At 41.1% G+C, this 17948-nt stretch overlaps 1 long non-coding RNA gene across 1 annotated transcript; it reads right to left on the reverse strand.

The window, feature by feature from the left end:
• Positions 1–2733: 2733 nt before the first annotated feature.
• Positions 2734–16853, reverse strand: LOC102488045 (uncharacterized). Its single transcript, XR_333978.1, has 3 exons — positions 16792–16853; positions 11228–11480; positions 2734–3005 (listed from the first exon to the last, which is right to left on the reverse strand). It is a non-coding gene; the product is annotated as an uncharacterized LOC102488045 (long non-coding RNA).
• Between the last annotated feature and the right edge of the window lie 1095 nt (positions 16854–17948).

Raw genomic sequence — 17948 nt, forward strand, 5'->3', positions numbered from 1 at the left:
AAAGTGACTTTGATTTAAATCACAAGTTTAAATAAATTATTGAAGTATGCACATGAAATTAGAATTACCAGACAAGTCTTCATTTTAACAGGTTAAATTATTTTAAGTTTGGGAGATGGTAAAATATTAAATATGCACAGATTCTTTAATGTAAAAATATTAATACTTTATAGTTGGCTTTCTTTTAAAATTCTACTTTTAACTCTAAATTTGGGGTTGGAAGAAGCTAATTTATATCATCTCAAACAATTTTGGAATATCTTCCCAAATATTCATGGAGTTGCCTTCTCCTCTTGTTATGATTTATTAACTACCAAAGAGGTTCCTTATGGGATGATGACTGAATTTTCGCCACAACACTGGTATGATTTTGGATTCCCATGTGTCTATGGCAAGTAACCATTTCTTAGTTCTTTCATCTTTTCAGAAAAATTGGCCACAACCACCCAAGCTGCTATATCAATTGATTGGGTTTTGCATTTCTTTGGCTTGCTTTCAAAAATGTATAAATTGTTTTGATGAGTATCCTTGAAAAGCTCTGAACTGTAAACATTCCTATAGTCTTTTTCTGTTCTCCTGTTAGAGCTAAACCTCTAACAGTAATTAAATGACCTCCAATCACCCTCTTAACCTTTTTGATTATGACTTCTAGGGTTATTCAGTGAACATAATTAAAGGCAAAAACTAGAGAAGCTAAGGCAAAAACCAAGATGCAATATAAAGCAAAACGTCTGAGGAGATTTGATCTGTTACATCCTTTCACACATAATCCCGAGGGGCTCTATTACCGAATGTAAAACATGCTTGGCCAGACTGTGTATCCACCAGGGCATCAACCTGGAGGGAGGTGGAACACACAAAGGGAAGAGAAAGTGTCTAATTATATGGGCTATGGCTCCAGATAGACTAAATGTGCTCTGGATCCAAACAGAGGGAAAATGGAAACTACCTCTCATGTCATCTTCATGTGCCCCTGTAAGGAGCCAGCTTCACGGATGGCCAAAGGAGGTTAGAGAAGAACCAGACTGCCAAGACTGACTGTCAACACTAAGAATGTGCTAGTGATATCTGCTGGAAGATTGAGAGCCTGGGGCAAGACTAACACTAACTTTTCTAGACTACTGCAGAGGAAAAAACAATCTGAAAAAAAACAGCTCGGTTCTTCTACTATGAGATAGTTTATGGAGTTACTCAAAATTATGACTATGAAACTATCAAAACCACAAACAATTCTACTGGGGGCATCTGATCCTTGGTAACAATGTTTGTTTCTACCTGTGTCCACTCTTCATTGACTGCCTCTGCACCTTTAATATGCATACCTTCTCCATTTTGCATTTTCTATGCTTTCATAATTTTGGTTTATCCCATTGTCAGCTGGTTAATAACCCTTCTTGACTAGTGAAATGTGTATTTTCAACTTCAGATATTCTCTATTTCAAATTCTTAAGAGCAAAAATCTCACTGCCTCTGCCTTTTTCTGTTGGAGCAGAGTTTCTTAAACCAGATCACCACATAGGTCAATGTTATCACTGTCCTTGTGTCTGGTCGCCACACCTGCTCCAACTAGCTGTAGTTTAAATGGGATCATTAATGCTAGATTGAAACATGGTGCTAGAGGAGCCAGCAGGTGACATGATAGTTGAAGTTCTGGACTGTCACATGGCCTACCACAGAATGAGTCCCAAATCCAGTGGCTTGAAACTCACACTGGGGACCTGTGATTACATGTCCAAAATCCCAGTAGGAAAATGAAGAAGAGACTGCAAGTGTGGCCATGGCTCCTGGTGATGGTGTGTGTATGTGTGTGGGGGGGTATTTCTCACTTTCCATCTCACTGTCTCTCTCTTTCTCTAGTGAGCACACATGCTCTATGGCAAAGTCTTAAAAAAAAAAGAGAAAGAAAAAAAGAAAAGAAAAAAGAAATATGGTACAGGGTAGGGCAATTTAAGTAAAAAAAAAAAAAAAGCATGAATATGATGGACCCCATGTTAGCATTTTAGGTAAAGCCAGCTTGGAGACCAAGGAAGAGCAAACTTATTTATTTGTCCTCTGCCCTTTTCTTCAGAAAGAGAATTCAAAAGACTGAGGGACAGGATCCCTCAGGGAGCCTCTAGGTAAACCAAAAAGACTTATTTATGTGCCTTTGATGACGTCTAGGGAGAGACACTGGGGTTCAAGTTTTGGGAAGAGGTATCTGTTGGATTTAAAGACACTTGCCTAATTAAAGATCTTTGGCCACTGACCATCTGTGTTGTTACTTTGACGGCTTAGGGTGTTTTCTGCTTGGAATAATCTGGAAATCCTATAGGAATGAGAATAGGTCAGAGGATATGGGAAGGGAGCAACCTGCTTGAGGCTCATTTCAGTTTTAAAGGAGTTTGGAATAACTCTGGAAATCCTATAGGAATGAGGATAGGTCAGAGGATATGGGAAGGGAGCAGCCTGCTTGAGGCTCATTTCAGTTTTAAAGGAGAGAGAAGTAGGCCCTTCAGGATTCAATCTCAGTTAATATAACTGAGCTTCCCATGGTAGGAAGGTAGGAGGATTCCGGCCAGGAGTATTGCCAGGATTAACAACTGAGCCACTTGGCCAAAGCATTCCCTGGTGGGCTCTCTGGAGAGCCAGCAAGTGAGCATGAAGTAGATCATTGTGATAGACAAGAACATGGCTTCTGACCAAAATAGATATCACCTCAATCTATGATTAGCAAATCCATCCTCTGCTGTTTGTGGCATGATGCAATTAAAGCTTGTTCTGTTTTAGGGCCTCCCAAGTCTCTAGGTCAAGGTAAGGAAGTACTCCTGGCTCTGGACAATGGGCCCAGGCGGACACACTGGGCTTCTGACAGGCTCACTGCAGCTTTTCTGCCTTCCAGTAGATCCTAGAGATGCCGTTCTGTTTGCTTCCAGAGGCTTCAGTCATCTGGCTTTCCTCTACTCTGAGGCCTAGTGAATAGAGAAAAGGATATCTCCTTTCTCTTCTTGCCCACTCAGCCCATTTTCCTGCATAAATCACAAGAAAACAGGAAAGGGTTTAGAAGTCATAAAAGATACCAATTACATTAATAATGAGTCTCCAGTAAGATGTGAATGGCATTGGCCTGGCTTCTTCCTCACTAATTCACCACAGTGTGCCATCTTGAGCAACACTCCAGCCCAGGGATTTCCTCTGTCATCAGGGAAGGACATCAGATACCCCTCCCTCAAAAGGGCATTTGTATTTGCCAGAGAGTGACAGAATGAGAGGAAAGCACCCTACAATGGGGGATGGTCATACCACAGTCCTTTCTCCTCCATTTCTCCCTCCTTTCAAGTCTTTGGGCATGCATGCACATGTTCCCAGTGTGACATTGGGCATACATGCACATGTTCCCAGTGTGTTTTTCAAGCCACTAAGTCTGGGACTTTACCCACTCAGTTGGCCATGTGAGATCTAGCCACCTTAACCATCATGCTATGGACTGACCTGACATCACATGGTCAGCATAGACCAGTTCATCCCACAAGTCCTGGAGGCTTTTATTTACATCTCAGTACTTCATCAAAAATAAATAAAGAAAGAAAGAAGAAGAAGAGGACAGGGAGTGCTATTTACTAAAGGCTTATTCTCAAGCAGGTATCATCCCAACCATTTACATACTCGTCATTTAATACTAAAATAGTCCAATGAATTAGACAACATCTCCATTTTTTAAAAGAGTTTTCTTGCTATCAGGCACATGGACTTGCCAGAAAGATAGAAAGAGACAGAGAGATAGAAAATGAGAAATCACCCCCCACCCCGGGGGATGGCCACGCCACAATCTCTTCTCCTCCATTTTCCTCTCAGAATCTTGGGCATGCACGCACACATGCCCAGCATGAGTTTAAGCCACTGATCTGGGACTTGAACTGCAGTTGACTACATGGGAATCCAGTGACATAGTCATTACACTAACTGCTGGTCCTCAGTATGTTCATTTTTAAAGTGACACAGCAATGGCAATACATTTTCCCAAAGTTATATAAGTAAAGAGAAGCACCATTATTTAATTTGAGGTTTGTCTGACTCCAAAGTGCTTTTGTCTTTGTACAAATAATATGCCCTTAAGATTAAAATATCCATGCCAAGAGCAAAGGGTAAAAAAGACAGAAAATACACAAAATTCTATTTCCCAGATTTGATCAATATCAACACCTGCTATTTCTTTTTCGATATTTTTCTCCATGCATCTACAGAAATATACATATACAAGTACATATTCATTCACACTTTAAATAATTTTTCAATATCTATTGTGTTGTTGGTACTGTTCTACATCCTAAGGTACTTCAATTCCCATCCTTAAAGAGCTCACATTCTAGTGGGGAGTCGGAAAATAAACAAATACATGAGTAAAGTTAAACTCTAATGTGTGTTAGCCATGAACAGATATGGAAATTGTGCACCACACAACCTCAGGGGAAGCTAATTACACCATGGTTATTGTGAATAACAGCTTCAGGAGTTGGGTAGTACATAACCTGTACCACACAATGGGTAATAATAGAAGAAACGATGTAGTCTAAGGAGGACTGCTGTTTCATTTACTTTTTCTTATTTACTTTTTCTTTTTTTTTTTTTTTGGAGAGATTTTTGCTATAGGGCGCGTGCGCTCGCCAGACAGAGAGACATAGAGACAGAAAGCAAGAAATCAACCCCCAGGGGGGATGGTCACGCTGCAATCCCTTCTCCTCCATTCTCCTCTCGGGTTCTTGGGCACACATGCATACGCGCCCGGCGTGAGTTTTAAGCCACCAGGTCCAGGATGCGAACCGCGGTCGACTACGTGGGAGTCCAGCGACATAGCCATTACGCTAACTGCTGGTTCCCAAGGACTGTTGTTTCATGAACAGGAGGTCAGAAATACTTCTTTGATTAAGGAATATTTGAGCGTGGCTTAAAGAAACTGAGAGAGCAAGCTCAGCAAGAATCTGAGAGAAAAGTCTTTAAGCAGAAGGCATTGTAAATGCAGTAATCCCAAGGCAGGAATGTTTTGGGCATGACCAAGGAACTGCAAAGGGGCTGGCATGGGTGGAGGGTGGTATACAAGAGAAAAGACTAGGACTCAGGTCAGAGAAATAATAGGGACCAGAATAGAGGACTTTGTGGTATGATAAGGACTTTGGATTTTATGTTGTGTGACGGAAGCCACTGGAGAGTTGAAAGCAGTGATGAATGTCTTAGGGATGAATCTGGCTGCTATGTAGAGAACACAGTGAGGAGGCAGTGAGACCAGGCAGAATTAGAAAGACAGTGGTATTTTGGTAGCTAAGACTAGGCTGAGAGCTCTAGAATGATAAAAAGTAGTCACAGTCAGGGAATGTTTTAGAGCACTGCTGACAGAGCAGATTTCAGATAGTACCAGCAGGACTTGCTGATGCAAAAGACACCAAGGAGTTGAGATGACCCAAGCAGATAGATAGTGTTTTATGAGATATAGAGCTGAGGAGGGGCAGGTCACGGGAAACCTTTGTAAACTTAAGTTCAAGATGGTTATTAGGCATGCAAGTAGAGACTAAAGATATCATTCTGGAATTAGCATTGAGTAGATGGTATTTAAAACCATGGACTGGGACCAGCAGTTAGCATTGGCTATGTCATTGAACTTCCATGTAATAGACCACGGTTCAAGTCCTGGACCCAGTAGCTTAGACTCACGCTGAGCACGTGTGCCTGTGTGCCTGAGATTCCGAGAGGAGAATGGAGAAGGGATTGCAGCATGGCCATCTCCCCTGGGGGTGATTTCTCACTTTCTGTCTCTCTGTCTCTCTGGAGAGTGCATGTGCCATGTAGCAAAAACCTCTCCAAAAAAAAATTAAATAAATAAAACCATGGACTAAAGGAGATCACCTGTAGAAAGTATAAAAAGAGAGAAGCAGCCCAGGAACTAAGCCTTGGATCCAAGCAACATTAAAAAATAAGGAAAATGAGGAGAATCAAGCAGCATCTTCTAAAAAAGAATACCAAAGAGGTAAGAGGGAAGCCAGGAGAGTTTAATTCCAGAAGCCAAACAAAGAAAGTGTTACAAGCAGGAGAGAATGACCAAGTGTGACAAAGGCAGCTGAAAGATTAAGTACAAGGAGAGGAAAGTGACTGTCTGACTGGCTAAGTAGAGGTGAATCTGGCATTGATGACCACAAATGTTGTTCTGGTGGAGCAGTAGGGAAAAAAAATGACTGAAGTGAACTTAAGAGAGAATAAGAGAAGACAGAGTAGAGGCAAATATAAACAACTGCTTCAAAAATATTTGCTGTGGAAAAAGGCAGAAATGACATGGAAACTGGCAGGAGATGGGAGCCAAGGAAAATCTGATATTTTATTTTAGTGTTTTCCATGAGTCATCTTATGGCACGTTTTTAACAGCCTAGAAGAGAAAGGGAAAATGATATGATTAAAAGAGGACAGAGCTGGGGCCAGCAGGTAGCATGGTGGTTAAGGTGCTGGACTCCCACCTGACCGACTGTGGTTCAAGTCCCAGACCTGGTGGCTTGTAAATCATGCAAGACACATATGTGTGTAAGCCCCAAATCCCAGAACAATGGAGAAAAAGGGATTGTGGGGTGGCCATCCTCCCTGGGTGGAGGGTTGTGATTTCTCACTTTCCTTCTCACTGCCTTTCTATGGTAAGTACATGTGCCCTATGAGAAAAACAAAAAAAAACTTTAAAAAAAAAAAAAAAAAGAGTACAGTGCTTCGGGGATCATGCCCTACAGGAAGTGGAATGAATAGGATCTTATGAACCAGTTGTGTGACAGGTCTTTTACCAGGATAATGGACTAATTATAATAAAAGAGAGCATATTGATTACTCATAATAGTTTTTAGATACATATTACTTTTAAATCTACTTTTTAATTGACTGTTATGATCATATTCTTTCATAAATAAACTTAGATGAATACCACAGTCTCACAGAATTTCAAAGCATACATCTTTCATAATATAGTGAATAAATCCTTTCATTGGACATCTCTGTTATTTCCAATTATTTTACTATTACAAAGAATGAAAAGCTAGTGAATTCTGTATCATCTGAGCCAATCCATGTGGGGCTGCCCACGACCAGGCTTAATCCTCCCTCTGAGATTGGAACCCTGTGAAACATTCAGGACCCTGCTCATGAATGGGAAGAATCACTTGGTCCCCTGCTAATCACGTCACTTCCTTCAACCTTGGCCTCTATTATCCAGAAGGGTGTGCTTATTCTGAAATAGAAATTGCATTGAAATAGAACCTAATTTTGCCCCCTCTGGAACTCAGAAGAGCTTTTAAAAAAATTTTTTTTTTGGAGAGTACCATGGAAGCATAGTCTCCAGCCCCAGAGTTTGAGAACATTTTAGTTCTAGTTATATTGTTTTCCATTAAGAAACAGATTTTTAGATATTAAAAATAAAATGAAGGCACAGAAAACCAAGTAGCTTGTTTTAAATTTTCTTAGCAAAGTTGAAGTAATAATAATAATAAAAAAGAAATGAAAGAATTCCACTTGGGTCTAATTGTAAAACACCCTTCTTTCTCCCTTTCTATCACACTCACAAAAACCAGTCTACTATCACTAGCTCTTCCCAAGATTCCCAAGGATAGCCACACATAGCCAAACTGTGTTCCTGGGAACAGAGTCCATCTGAGCCAGAGGCCACAGGTTCCTTAGAGCAAGACCAGAGCCCTTCCATCTGTACCTCCAACCTCTCCTTCACAACCCTGTGAAGACACACAGGCCACTTCCTAACCCCCTAATGCACATAGCAACTTCCTGTCTCCTTTCCTTTCCTTATGACCATTCTGTGTTCATATGCTCTTCCTTAACCTTGTGTGCTGGAATCCTGACCCTTCTTAAGTGCCTGGCTCATAAGCCACTTTCTCCAGGAAGCTTCCCCCAATATCCTGGGCTTGTTCACCTCAGAACTCCTACAGTTCTTTATCTGTCACTGTCTCACAAGCCTTAATGCTATCCTGTTCGGAGATCATTTACGTATATCTCATCTTGTCTTCCCTAATTCCACCAGAGTAGAAGAAGGGATCATGGGAGAAGAGATCATGTCTGAGGGGCCTAAGTAACTCCTCCAGAAGTTGGCCCAAAGCCTGGCACAAAGTAGATCTTGTTATAAGTTTGAAGGATGGATAGATGAATGAGTTCCCTACCTATCTCTGGCTTCACAATTTTTTTTTTAATGTACCCATTTTCTTTTATTTAAGTTCTAGTCATCCTTACTAACATGGTTATGTAGAAATTCTTTAATGTCTCTCTCCCACAACTGTTGCTGTTAGGTGCCCAGAAACTCCAACTCTCCTCCATCCCATTTCCTTAAAGTCTTACTCTACGTTTCCCATAGTTACCACCTATATTCCTAGCTGAGAAGTCAAGTAATGAGTAGTTAAAAATACAGTATTTGCCAGGGAGGTCTGCATCTTGATAGGATATTCCAAAGGCAAAAAGGACATAGATTTCCAGTAATAAAACTGTAGACACTGCGATGGGAGGTAGCGCAAATCCTGCCTAAATGCATGCTCTCTGACTGGAAAGGCTGGTCCTGGGGCCAGGCTTCTTGCAGCAGAGTAGGAATTGGCATGAAGAATCCCCATCAGTGCCTCTCTCCCCTACTCTGACCCAGGAACTGAGAGCTGGACAGCTAATGTTAATGTCTCTACTGGCAACACCCTTGGTTCTCCATTGACAGATAGCCTTGGCCATGCCAGAAACCTCAGCAGGTACAAACTCAGAGCTTCAGAGACCACAGCCCCTAGGGGCAATCCTTTTAAAGAGTTAAAGTACACTAGCAAGCCCATTCCCTGCTCTAACTAGATGTCTGACAGGGAAGAGCAGGACTGTGCTTCCCTCAGGCACATCAGGAGGAAGGCAGCCACCAATCTGCCCTCTTGGAACCTTCCACCCTAACAGCAGGACTTCAAGTGCACCTGGGTGAGTTCCCTGGGCTCAGGAGGAGGCAGAGAGAACAGCTGAGACAGGTACTGCTGCAACTCCAACAGCTGAGCCCCCACCCATCTACAGGGAAGTAGCCCCTCTACCTGAGCCAGGCTGACCTCTCCACCTTACTCTGGAGATGTGCTGGCAGCAGTCAGGAGGACAAGAGGAGTCTTTTGTGCACTCCTCTGCACTGATCCCTGGATCCAGTTAGGATACTAAGCGAAAGCTCTGGCTCTTTAAGGAGGATACTAATGGCTAATAGACAAGCACATAGGTCTGAGACTTGAACACAGTTCCACCGTTTGACTGGGTGGCTTTGAGCAAAACATGCCATGTTTTTTTTTAGAGAGATTTTTGCTATAGGGCACATGCACTCGCTGGAGAGACAGAGAGACAGAAAGCAAGAAATCATCCCCCAGGGGAATGGCCACACTGCAATCCTTTCTCCTCCATTCTACTCTAGGGATTTTGGGCACATACACTCAGCATGAATTTTAAGCTGCCAGGTCTGGGACTTGAACCACAGCTGACTATGTGGGAGTCCAGCAATGTAACCATTATGCCATCTGCTGATCTCAACATGGAACTTTTATCAGTCTTCACTTGATATAAAATTAAAATTAAACAGTTCCTGCTTCATTGTCTAAAGATATGAAATGCAAAACCAGCTGGTGGTATGTAGTTAGGATGACTGGATCCCACGTGGTGGACTGCGCAATTCAATTCCTGGGCCCAGCAGCTTGAAAAATGTACCAGGCATGTGTGTGTATGTACCAAAAATCTTGAAAGAAAAAGTGGAGAAAGGATTGTGGTATGAGAAGGAAGTGCTTTCTCACTTTCTCTCCCTCTGTGTCTCTATCTTTGTCTTTCTATCAAAGAGTGCATGTACCCTCTAGGAAGAAGAAGAAGAAGAAATGCAAAACACTCAGCAGTATCAAGATTCACATGAGTTCAAATAATGTTAGCAGTTGTTAAAGAGATTCCAGTCTGGCTGGGCTGAACAATAAAAATGGAATTGATGGTCAGAAGGAGAGAGAAGTAACATCCCTAACACACATTCCACAACTACCGTCCTACCTGCCCTACCTTCCGCGCTGTGGTCCCACCACTGCCTGTGACAGCTGGTGCCAGCCACTGCAAGCCCTGCTGCCTTTCTGACCTGCATTCAACACCCAATTTGCATGTCCTGATCTAGCTTTTAATCTTCATCTCTATCTACTTCCTTCAAATAGCTGACACCCTGGCCCCATGATCACTACCCCTACTCTGTTCTCTCTCTTGTCCCTGAGCCAGTGTTGGCTGACTGTTCTCACTGATGTTATCCTCCCAATCACTCACGCCTGAATCCCAAAGCCACCTCCTTTAGGAGGTCCATCTTATCTCCAAACTGGGATAAAACTTCTCCTCCTCTTAGCTTCCAAAGCACTTCTCACATTAGTGAATCCAGGTGGCTTTCTATTCTTCTCAAGTTCCCTTTTGAAGTACAAGCAAATCAAAGGCACAATGACTTTTCTGCCAAGTTTAGAATGTTCTGGGTCTAACCATACACTGAGAAGGGACACAGGGCACAATTAGGCCACCCCTGCTTTATCATCTGACTCAGAATATCCTGCTCTCTCTGCTTCATTGCCAAGTTGGCAGCCTCAGCCTTCAGCAGCTAGTTTGAGGTAGCTGTGGCTCTCCTGCCCCTTCTCAGTCCCTGGGGAAATGGAACTCTTGCTGCCTGAATCTTCAGTCAGGACTTCTCGTGGCAGCCTTGAAGCACCCTCCTTATTCTCACACCCACAGAATGCTTCTCTCACTTACCTGCTTCGCTTTTCTAGTTTTAAACTCCTCTTGAGATCCACTTTATTTTGCCAATCACATCAGTCTCTGTGTTTCTCAGATTTTTATTATTCCCTGTCTTGGATATTTAATCAAGCCCATAGCTGGACATCCCTGCGCTCTTCTCTCATCATGCTCCACACCCAGGCGACTAGCTCTTGTGTTAACCCTTGAAAGGTCTTGTCAAAGAAGCCACAGGAAATGCATCCCTATACATGCTGTAGCAAAATTAGTGGAGGCCTTCTCATCTGCATCACTGACGGTTTCCTATGAAAGCCCCACATAAGTTATGTCTTTGAAAATTTACTGCTAAGAAAAGCTCTTCCTCCTCCCTTGAGAAACATTCCATAATTCTCTCTGATCAAGAGGATTATGTAACAGTTCATGCCCCAGTTTTGGTTTTTAGCTGCCAAGAGCTTGGCAGCAGATTTGAAGCCTTGCTAAAGAAACGTACCTTCCTGTATAATCCTGTGCTTCTTCCTCTAGGGTTACCACATGTTGTCTAGAACAGTTCAGCCTGTCCTGCTCAGGTCCTTTGCTTATTTTGCTTTGAGCTTCCTTGGGTGCAGGTTCCACCTGCTGCCTCTCTGTCACTGGCAGGTCTTCAGCCATCTGGCAGAGTGGTACACACACAAAGCTTTCCCATTCTCCTTGCCAACTTGTTCCTAGATCATTTTACCTTGTGTTCTTTTCTTCTGGAAGAGCAGCTTGGGGGTTTAAGGAGTTTGAACATTTGAGGTGGGAATAATAGAGAATTGATAACTTAGTTGCATTTCCCCCTTTATAAAGAAAAATCGATTTTATTTTTGTCAAATATACACGTAACCATAGTGTAAGACAATAGTTCTAACATGACTTATCAAACAAACAAAAACACCAACATCTCTCCATCCCTTTCTCCATCGGAAATTATTTTTACGTTTTTGGTTGATCCTTTTAGTACTATTTCAATAAACCTTCTTATAGACTATCTCTGCCTTTTTATTATACTCTGATACTTGTTTTCAGTTTTGTGAGTTCTTACTGACTGCCCATTTTGGAAGATGAGGATGTAAATCGTGTTTGCTCTCACGATGATCACAAGCTCTCTAATAAACTCGCCACTTCTCATCTCCCTCTCTTTCCAGTGAGTCTTGTGATTTTGATCAGATGACTATCCTTTTACAGTATTATTACATCTAAGTGCTATAACCGAGCCCTGTGTTATAATTACTTTTCCTTTCTAGCATAACTTTTCGGTCATTCTTGAATGTCTTATTTTTATTGTCTTTTCATTTGCTTGATTTTTATGTTCTTAATACTAATTTGACCCCAACTCTGCCCTGCAGTTTTCCATCTCTCTTTTCAGGTAAGGTAAGTATTCTGTTGTTTTTATCTTCTACATGAAATCTCTCTGGAAGCAGTGCTTGTATATGAACTGGTTGATCTCTAGTCCTGCTACACAGCAGCAGTAAAAAGCTACAAGTGCAAAAGGAGGGAGTTGTTATTTGAACCTGGTAAGAGCTTAGACATGGAAGAGGGGTCACCCAGCAGGAGGCCCAAAAGAGAGAAATCATGGGGAGAAAAATGCTACAAATCAGTTTTTTCCTGCTTATCTCTTGCCAGGATCTCTGGGTTAAACCCCATGGCGAATCAACCAGCAGGTAAGGTAGTCACAGAGATCAGTCTCCTGAAGTATGGGGAAGAGCTCTGAAGAAGCAAACTATGAATAACTAGATTATATGTCTTCTTTTTGGGGGTTATTATCTCATTTCAGGAAAGTATATTCTCCAGTAACTTCTATAGAAAGGGCATAGGAGAGAAAAATTACTGAAGTCTTTATAAGTCTATAAAATATCTTTCTATCTCAAACTAAATTGATAGTTTGGGTGGATAAAGAATTCAAGGTCGGAGAATTATTTTTCCTCTTTATTCCCTTGTCTTCTCTTGAGTAGGTTCCATTACTGCTGTTGAGAAGTTTTATGCCTATTCCAATAACAGGTTCTCTTACTAAAACCTGGGACCTTGTGGGAGCCCTTAATTTTCATACCCACAATTCTGAAATTTCAAAATGATGACACTCAGCGGATCTTTACAATTTAAAATTTCTGTCCCTTATGTCTCAGAAAATTTTCTTAAATTATTTTACTGGTTATTTCATTGCCTATGTTTTCTCTTTCTAGAACTCCAATTATTTGCATGGTTACCCTCTAAGACTCAATCTTTAATCTATTTGTTTCTCTTTACTTTTGTCTTTTGTATTGCTCTGTTTTTCAGAGACTTAGTTAACTTTATATTAAATTCCAGAGATTCTTTTCAGGTTCTCTGAATGTTCCTTTTTGAGTCATTTTATCGTATTTTATGGGTGTAATATTCTCTCTTATTTTCTTGAAGGTACTAATAGTAAATTGTTTTGATATTTTAGTTTCCCTGTTTTTAAGTAAAATCAGTTTTTTCTCATTGAGTTTTCTTGTTTGTTTTATTCTATTTCTGCTTTCCATATTAGATGTTCTTCTCAAATATCTGGTGATCTCTCACAGAAAAGCAATGAGGAAATTCAATGAAAAGAGACTGTCAATTCTAGGCTTTCCTGTTGGGCAAGCTATTTTGGATATTTTATTGGGGCAGTTTTAGTTTTTCTTTTCTTTTTGTTTTAGGGCACATGTGCTCACTGGAGAGGACAGAGAGAGAGAGGGAAAGTGAGAAAGCACCCTCTCCACTGGGGGATTATCATGCCTCAGTCCCTTCTCTATCCTTCCCCTCTCAGGATTTTTGTCATACATGCACATGTATTTGGCATGTTTTTCAAGCCACTAGGTCTGGTAGTCAAACTATACAGTTAACAATGTAGGATAGAGTTGTCAACCACCACACCACCTGGCTGATCTTGGACAATTTTCTAATGTGAGCAATTTAAGATTTTTTTCTCATAAGCTAGAGTCCATGTTTCTGTCTATAGAATATAAACCTAGTTACCAGCATTTTGGAAATGAAGTTAATGAATAGGGCAGAAAGTTTCAGTGAATTTATAAACTTTCCTTTAATACCCAGTGTCCAATGTGGTTTTGGTCTCAATGCTGCCTGCTGTCCGCTAGCCCAGAGTTCTCTGTCTTACCTGTTTCAGAAACCACACTTCCAATCTTACCTCAGAGGCAGCTTTCCTAATAAAGGAATCAGGGATCTCCCTCAATAATTTTTGAACAAATCTCCTAATCTCAGTTCTACCCTAACCCCCACTTCCAGACAAAAGTGGAATCACCAATTCCTGAGTCACTGGGATGGCATCATTTCATTTTTACTTGAACAAGTTTTCAACAATTTTTCTACTTCTTTGTATGTGTTACTATCCTGTTTTACAAATGAAGAAACTAGAGCTCACATAAGTTTAATGAATTATCCAGAGTAGTCAAATTTAGGCATAGATAAGGCTCAAATCCAAGTCTTTGAATGCTAAAGTTGGTGCTTTGCTTTTCTTTCAATTTCTGCTTTCTTTAAATGGCACTATTTATTTATATAAGTTACCTAGAATGGTATTCAGCCCAATGGGATTGAATTCACTTACCACATAGTGCCCAGTACGGCTTACGACAGCATTTGGGCCATCTGTGGAAGATTAAAGAATTCTAAGATCCCTGGACCCCAATTCTAAGAGATTCTGATTTATAAGGTCTTGAGTGGAGACCAAAAATCTCCATTTTTCCAATAGCTCCCTAGGTGATACTGGCATGTAGCTTGATTGAGAGCTACTGCCCTAAAAGGTCTGGAAGTGGTCTAGAGGGGTCCCTCGGCTTCAAGGCATGGATAAGAGGCAGTTCCCAGAATGTAACAATTTAGCTGTCCAGACAGCAGCCATCCCAGCCTGCCACAGTCTAAGCTAATAGCTTCTTCCCTTCCACTCCTTCTTAGGGCCCCCTCAGACCTCACTTCTGCCCTCATTACTTGACTCTGCCCACTCACATAATGGAGACTCCCTTGCCAGTTCCCTCCATGGCTCCATTTCTGCTTGTGGGACTGCAGGGAATCAACTTACTGAAAAAAAATTAAATTGAAAAACGTCCTTCCTGATAGCTCAGGACCTCTTGTGGAACTTAGCTCTCTTAGGAGCCAGAGCAAAAGAATAATAAAGAGCTCTGCTTAATCTCTGATGGGCGGCCCCAGGAATGTTATCCCAGACTCTCAGGTGACCTCCTAGCTGGCAAATATAGAACCAAATACCTTTAGGCCAGAGAGGGAGCACCTTGGCATCTAAATGCAGGCATATGCTTATGAATGCACAGTAGTACACAGTGGAGGAGGCCTCTTTTCTACAACCTGAAGGTCCCTGAGCTGCATCGGGTCAAAGAATGATAGAGAGAAAGAGAATAGAGCCTTGTAACAAGAATTTCAGTGTTTCATTTACCATCAAGAGTAAGAAAAGACAGCCTGTTTGGAGAACCAGTAAGACAGGACACCATACAAACCTTAGCAAGGAAGATAGAGAACTCTCTAGGGAAAAAAATGCCCTAAGAGTCAGGTGAATGAGTTTATGAACAGTAACTCAGCCTTGAACAGGAAGGATGATTTCGAATAAAATGTAATTTCCCAGGGGACCTACCACTTCCAGAGCCCTCTTTCAAGGTTTGCCTTCTACATAAGTCAATTTATTGGTAAAACAAGACCCCAAACCTCTAGCGCAACGAATGGCTTGAAGTGGAAACCTGATCCTAGGGTAATCAATAGAGGGTAAAAGAGAATGTGAGATGGCCTGAAAAAAGAGTTCTCAAATAGGGAAAGGGTATAAAGTAAGCCAATTTGATTCCTCAAGAAGTTTATTTAATGTTTGTGTTTCTTTGTTTGTGCCATAGGGCACATGCATTCACTGCAAAGAGACAGAGAAAGGGAAAGTGAGAAATCACCCCCAGGGGGAATGGCCATGCTGCAATCCCCTCTCTTCCATTCTCCTCTCAGAATTTTGGGCACATACAGCTAGGTGCCACTTTATAGGATGCGTGAAGTTAGACCTGTGTTCATGGAAATGTGTGTGTCACCTGTGTTTGCTATGAGGGTATTTGGATTGATTAGGGTCTTCGGTGATTCAACAAAATGTGGAGAGAAAACAATATAGAAAGCAAACAAAGATACCAGAGACAGTGTGGGAGGAGAGTGGGAGATGGCAGAGAGTAAAAGATAGGGAATCAAGGATGGGGGGGGAAAAAGCAAAACATACAGAAAACAAGAAATGGAAGATCATTTGCTGACAATAACATGTTTGTTGATGTGCTTGATTGAGACAATATACAGTGTACTCTGGATGGAAAATCTCATTTTGTATGCTGTAATGATGTACAGTGAATGAATGCAAATAAATAAATTGGAAAAAAAAAGAATTTTGGGCACATACACCAATACACACACTTCAAGCCACTATGTCCAGGACTTGAACCATAGTTGACCATGCAGTAATCTAACACCATAACCACCATGCTGCCTGCTGGCCCTGCAAATTTGTTTAATTTATTCAACAAATATATATTAAACATCAATAACATATAGACAGTTTTTTTTTTTTTTAATCTTATTTAATAATGGTCCAGGCAGTGATACAGAGTTAACAAAACTAGACCCACATGGGAAAGGTCCTGGGTTCATGAGCCAGTTGAATATATGTGTGCCATAATCTGGTTGGCTGAGATGGGATAAATTGTGACGTGAGAACTCTGTTGGGAATAACTCTCTCTTTCTGATTCTTTCAGTCATGGAAGAAATGAATAAACTTTCCAAAAATCTTACTTAACAAAACTTCTATTGAACATGCTCTGTGCCAAATACTAATCTTGTTTTTTTTTACAAATATTAATTCATTGAATTACCATAGTACCCATGTAAATTAGCTACTATTATTATTTCTATTTTAAAAGAAAACTAAGGTACTAAGTAATTTGTCCCAAGAAGTATTTTTAAGTGTTTATGAAGCAGTAGTATCATTCTTTCAAGTATTAGAGAATTAGAGATAGATTAATAAATAAAAGAGACAAATCAATGCCTTCCTTACACACTTACCTTTAATGATGATTTCAGTCTGGACATTTGGAGAGACAGTCGGTGGTACTGGAAAAAGAAACTGAAAAAATATCACATGATGAAGTCTGGTCGCAGAGACCATCCAGCAGCAGAGACCCCAGAAGAAAGGTGAGGGAAGTGATTACAGTGACAGAAAAAGTTAAAGGTTCATGAATGAAGGGCAAGGGCTCAACAAGATAAACAGACCATGTGAAGAACCTTCCTCTTGCCTACTAAATTATTTCCATGAGGAACAGCTATATGGTTGAGTTTTTCATCCTATTATCCCTACTGGAAGATCACTAGACCTGAGTGAATGTCTGTTCTTTATATCCATAAGAACCTCCAACATTCATACTTACTGAGCCATAATCCCTTGTGAAAGCAAAGATTGGGAGAAACAAAACCTGAAAGGCAGCATGCATAATAAGAATCTCCTTGTGAGGATAAGAGCATGAAATTACACTACTTTGGGACAAGTGCCACCATAGAGAAAGGTACAGGAGTGGGATGACAATTCTTCTGGCTTCAAAGAAGTACGTGGTAATGTCAACAGGCATCAACTTCAGCTAATGCTGGCTCCAGGTAAAACAGTGGTGCAGCCCTTGCCCTACAATCCCAGTTTCAGTCCACAGTGGGGCAACAGCACACTACTGCATCTCAGAATGTTCTGTGTCATTCACCTGCTCTCTGAACATGATGTGGGGGAGCTTCAGCATTATCAACAGGGAACTGATATCCCTTAGGTTACAGGAGAGAAGAAACAGGGCAAAATGGTGATCGCTATGTGGAAATCAAGAGGACTTATTTACTAGCATATCTGAGATGCCCCCTGGGAATTCTCTGGGATCATTGAGAATCATTTGTTAGGAAGTTGAACATACTGCAATAGCATCTTGCAGTTAAAACAAAAATAATACTGTCCTTCCCCTCTAGGACCCATTTAAACCTGGAGGCTGATATGACAGAGGGGAACATAAATAATCATTTGCACTGATTTTTGTCTCACTTCAGTCAAAGCTGTGCTACATGGGAAAGGCTATATTTATTAAAGCTGAGCCAAAGCATACTGGTCCTCATTCTCACCTCTGCTGTGTCTCAGGAAGCCACAGTCCAGAGCACAGATAATGCTGGTGCTGGTTGAAAACACTCAGCAG

The sequence above is a fragment of the Tupaia chinensis genome, unplaced genomic scaffold (assembly GCF_000334495.1).
Source record: "Tupaia chinensis unplaced genomic scaffold, TupChi_1.0 Scaffold000121_1, whole genome shotgun sequence".
Classification (NCBI taxonomy): domain Eukaryota; kingdom Metazoa; phylum Chordata; class Mammalia; order Scandentia; family Tupaiidae; genus Tupaia; species Tupaia belangeri.